Here is a 5,691-nt window from a genome sequence, read left to right as displayed (position 1 = left end):
CCCCGGCACTCCCGGATTTCCTTCTTAAAGGCTAAATACTCTTCTAGTGTATGGGTGTACTACATTGTGTTTATCTATTTTATCCATCCATCGATCTTTGGGTTCCTTTCACCTCTTGGCTGTTGTGGAGGTATGGAAACAGTGGATCCTTTTCTTAATATGAAAAATTTAGCTGCATAATTGATGAAATTCATAACACTTCTTTTCAATTAATTGATTAATTGAATTTTTGTTGAGGTCTAATTGGCAACAATATGTTAGTTTTGGGTCTATGACATAATAGTTTGATATTTGTACATACAGTGAAGTTTAATAGCCCTCTCATGAAAAGTTAAATCTATGCAGATAAGACTGAAGTCCTGTTAGCTAGGACCTTCTCCAACCACCCCCCTCCCCCCATGCCAATGACAAAGTAACTGCCATCCGTTTATCGGGTTTGATTCTGTTTATCTATCCACCCACATACACACACATCTATGCATCTAGATGTGTGTGTGTGTGTGTGTGTGTGTGTATCTTTAGAAACAAATCCCACGTGTGCAGTCAATTCTACTATACTGTGACATCTGTATTCTTTTTTTTTCTTTTCTCTAGCTTACTTTATTATAAGACTATGGCATATAATACCCATAACATAAAAAATACGTGTTAACCAACTGGTTATGTTATCAGTAAGGCTTTTGGTCAGAGGCTATTCACAGGGAAGTGTTTGGGGAGTCAGAAGTTACATGTGGATTTTCTCTTTTTTGTGTGTGTGATATCTGCATTCTTCAAATCACCACAGTAGGCAAAATGGCACAGTAAAAACAGGGCTTAGGAGAAAAGTAGGGTGAAGGGCAATACTCAAAAAAAAAAAAAAAAACTTCAGTGACACACACACAAAAGGAACCTAATAAAAACAATACCGCCATTTTCTACATTCCGTGGTTAAGAAATAGATAAATAACACAAGAAGTATGTCATGCGACTTTGGAGAAGTCTTGAACTTTTCTTGTGGAGGTGGCATCAGAAGTCTCGGAGCTTGTCAACTCTCCGGAAGTGATAGGAGATTGGTCTGAAATTGGAACACTGTAAACCAGGTGGGGAGGGGTGTGGCCCAGCACACACGGATGCTCCGAGGCAGCTGGTGCCCGACGGAGGGGGGTTTGTTTTGTGTATTCCTGTGTGGTCAGTTCAGCTGGGTGCAATTTTCTGCAATGACCCCCGTGTTTTGGGTGGATGAAATCATGCATGAGCAAACACAAAATTTGCTTAGGCTCAGATTGTTCCCAAATGTATCAATCCCATTGGAACGAATTTATGTCTTCAAAACAAACAGAGCTGACTGCATCCTCGTTCACAAACAACAACGACAAAAGCGATACGTTTAAAAGCGATACGTTTTAACGACAAAAGCGATACGTTTTAACGACAAAAGCGATACGTTTTAACGACAAAAGCGATACGTTTTAACGACAAAAGCGATACGTTTTAACGACAAAAGCGATGTTTTCGGGGGGGTGGGGGGTGTTAGTATTTTTGTGTAAGTGGATTCATACTGGATGCAGAAGTCTGCGACGGGTTCTCTTTTCTTCTCTTTTGCTTACCAGTATTCCTAAGAGACTTTTCCATGTCAGTAACGCAGACCCACTGGGTTTTCTCTGCTGTATAGCTTTTCGTGTGCATGAACACTTTCCATATGGCTGTTGCCCCACGGAGGGTCACGGGTATTGTTTGTACTTGCTGGTTAACACTGCTACAAGTGAATTTGCTGCGATATACCCTTTATACTCCTTTTCCTTCAAGAATGATGTCTTTCATTAATTATAGTCTGGTGACATTTACATAACAAAATTTCCTATTTTAACTACATTTTAGGGTGCATTCACATTGTGGTACAACCATTCATCCCCAGACCTTTTTCTTCATCTCAAACTGAAACTCCATACCCATCAAACAGCAACTTTTTTTTTTAAGGGTTTCTTTTTTGAAAAATTTTTTTACATGTTTATTGTTTATTTTTGAGAGACAGACAGAGAGAGAGAGAGAGAGAGAGAGAGAGAGGGTGGGGGAGGGTTAGAGAGAGAGCGAGACACAGAATCCGAAGCAGGCTCCAGGCCCTGAGCTGTCAGCACAGAGCCCGACACGAGGCCCGAACCCACGAACCGTGAGATCCTGACTCGATCCCCAGTCACATGCTTAACCGACGGAGGAGCCACCCCGACGCCCCAAATAACTTCTTGAGTTCAAATCCTGGCCCATCACCGGACTTTGGGTAATACCCGTGCCTCCCTGAGCCTCAGTTTCTTCCTCCAGAGGTAGAAACTAAAAGTACATAGCTCCTGGATTGGGGCTGAGGATTCGTGCAGTGACACAGGTGATGAGCCCGCTGTAGGTTCTTAACAAGCAGCTTTTATTATCCTGGGAAATTGACCATGTGCCCCTGTGCGCCCTGTCTGACGTCCAGTTCCCGGGAGTGGGGACGTGGCAGGGCATGATTTGCTGGGACCTGGTGGGCGCCACGTTCACCGCCCACACCGCTCTTCCCGCTAGCGCTTGAGGAGGCCAGTTCCAGGCCCCTCCCTGCTCACCCCCTGCCCCAGCCCAGGGCCCAGGCCAGTCCTCGAGGCTCTTGGGAGTGACCCATTTTCAGCCTTGGTCAGTGCCAGCCTGCCCGCTGGGGCTGCCACTTGCAGCGTGCACGGTAGCCAGTGCATTGAGGTCACAGAACAGATGGCAGTAACTTTCGGTTGAGATCTGCCAGGCTGCGTTGGAACCAGTGACCCGGAGGCAAATGCACGTGCGTCGCCCTTTCTCCCCCTTCGGTCTGTAACTCTGGGACCTTGCCCCTTTCCAACGCCCGCTCAGGCTTCGCCCCAGGGGACCCGAGTGTCCTTTCGGGCTTCCTGGGCTCCACATTCTCTGGGGGCCGCGGCCACATCCCAGCCCCGCCCCCCCACCAGCTCCTGGCCCCGCCCTTTTTTCCAGGAAGCTCAAAGCACCTTGATCTCTTCCTCTCGTTAATCTGCTGCTGCTCTCCTTTTGGGGGGTTGTCATTATCCCATTTTATAGATGGAGAAATAGAGGCAGGAGGAGGGCGGCCCAGGGACCCTTAATGCCTGTGTGTCAAGAGGAATTTATGTGACTTCGCCTAAACACACTGCTTAGCGCATGGGGCAGACGAACTATTAAGCCGCATTCAATCAAGGAAAAACATTGGCCAAAAACAGTACTCCGCCTTGTAATATCAGAGCCTCACAGCTTTGTGTCCACACACTCCTGGAGAATCTGAAGGAAGCCGGGACAGTCTGCCCACAGATCCATCTTGCTCTTGACTTTATCTCCAGGGCCTACAGCAGCCCTGGACACATTGTAGGTTCTCAGAAAACCTTGAATGAATGAATGAATGAATGAATTGCTAAAGCCGTGGCAAAGCGTCCTTAGCTGGATGCAATTTAAGCAGGGGAAATTAAGAGAAAGCATTTTTCTCATGCTCTTAATCTTTTTTTTAAAGTTTTTTTTTTAAATGTGTATTCATTATTTTTGGAAAGAGAGAGAGACAGAGCGCGAGCAGGGGAGGGGCAGAGAGAGAGAGGGAGACACAAAATCCGAAGCAGGCTCCAGGCTCTGAGCTGTCAGTGCAGAGCCCGACGCGGGGCCCGAACTCACGGACTGTGAGATCCTGACCTGAGCCGAAGTCGGTCGCTTAACCGACTGAGCCACCCAGGCGCCCTCCCCCCCTGCCCCGGGCCTCAGTGTCTTGACCTGTAAGTCAAGTCTGGGACAATAGCACCGAACCTTCAGGGTTGTGACTCCCGACGGGACCTTAGACACCATGCCGGGGAAGTGCTGGGCTCTTAGGAGGTATCTACCCCTGCTGGTCCAGAGGAGTCTGAATGCTGGACGGGGGCTGGAGCTATTTGGGGTTACGACCATGAGACTTTCTTCAGGGTGCGGTGGGGGGCACTTTTATGAGCAGTCCTCCGGGTGAAGGGCCAGCAAGCTGCTAATCTGAGGCTAATGATCGTGCTGATTAGTCACAGCTTGGCTTTGTAGGCCCCCTTTCATGCAGAGGGCTCCCCAGGTCTTCTGCAGCCACTGGCTGTGGCCGGTTCTAGCTTTCATCCCGGCATCAGGCAGAGCTTAATCATTATGATCTCTGCCCCCGGCTGCACCCCAGCCCCAAGTTCAGTGACCGCATTGTTAACCTTGATATCTTCCGCCCTGGGGGGATGAATGAGGGCATCAGAGGAGCCTGGGGACGCGCCCCAGGCTCTGCTGCCAGCCGGTCCCAGAGTCTGGCCCCCAAATCAGCTCCTTCCAATGCCCAGCCTGCTACTCTGTGTTGTAGGCGCTCCCGTGGGAGGCGGAGAAGAGGCAGCTATGTTTTTGGTTTGCTCTATTGTTTTTTATTTTATTTTATTTTATTTATTTATTTATTTATTTATTTTTTATTTTATTATTATTATTTTTTATTTTTTTTTGGGACAGAGAGAGACAGAGCATGAACGGGGGAGGGACAGAGAGAGAGGGAGACACAGAATCTGAAACAGGCTCCAGGCTCCGAGCCATCAGCCCAGAGCCTGACGCGGGGCTCGAACTCACGGACCGCGAGATCGTGACCTGAGCTGAAGTCGGACGCTTAACCGACTGCGCCACCCAGGCGCCCCAATTGTTTTTTATTTTAAACAATTTCTACAGTTTATTCATTTTGAGAGAGACAGAGAGAGCGAGCGGGAGAGGGGCAGAGGGAGAGGGGGAGAGAGAATTCCAAGCAGGCTCTGCACTGCCAGCCCGGCACGGGGCTCGAACTCACGGAATGTGACATCACGACCCGAGCCGAAACCAAGAGTCTGAGCCACCCAGACGCCCCTGTTTTTGTTCTTTTTTTTTTGAGATTGATACAGCTTATTTAATTGCTTACCTGTTGATTCACCTTCTTCCCTCTAGTAGATTTAAAATTCTGTGAGCTTGGGGACCTCATTACTCTTATTCTCTGTATTTCTGACCCCTGGAAGTGTCACCGGCACACAGCAGGTATTTAGTGAGCCCCCAGATTCATGAGGGAATGAATGCAATATAGACGTTCCTATGGGCCAAGCCATTGACAATGGGGAGCCTGAAAGGAGGAGAAAGCATCTCAAATAGGGTTTGAAGGATGCAGAGTTCTCCAAGTGAAGACAGAAGCCTGCATCCTGGGCAGAGCATAAAGCGTATCCAGAGGCACGGAGGAAGATTCGAATGTAGACGGAGTGCAGCAGATGGGAGAAATCTGAGCGTTGGGCAGGAGGGGACAAGCACTGGGAGGTGTGGCTTGAAATCTGTGTTAGGTCCAGATTCTTCAGTGGGGAGCTTGGAGTTTGCTTTGGAGGGAACACAGAATGGCATCGCCAGATCTGAAGTCCAGCCACACCTCTTGGGCTTGGGTGTTGTTGATCACTTGGGGCCCACCGCAGTGGCCCAGGAGAGAGGTGTCGAGGCTCTGAGCCCAAGGCACTGGCCTTGAGAAAGGGGTTGTCTCCAAACTCTGTAAAATTCTAATCATCCCATGCACGTGGGGGTCCATGCTTGTGTGACCTCAGTAGCCACTGGCTTGCAACCATTTCTTTTTTTCTTCTCTGTGGGATTGGAAACAATGGTTGGTGACTTTTCCAAATTCCATGGTCTTTCAGGGAAAAAAAAAAAAAAATATATATATATATATATATATAT

The sequence above is a fragment of the Neofelis nebulosa genome, chromosome 11 (assembly GCF_028018385.1).
Source record: "Neofelis nebulosa isolate mNeoNeb1 chromosome 11, mNeoNeb1.pri, whole genome shotgun sequence".
NCBI lineage: Eukaryota > Metazoa > Chordata > Mammalia > Carnivora > Felidae > Neofelis > Neofelis nebulosa.
Note: the sequence above shows the minus strand (reverse complement) of the source record.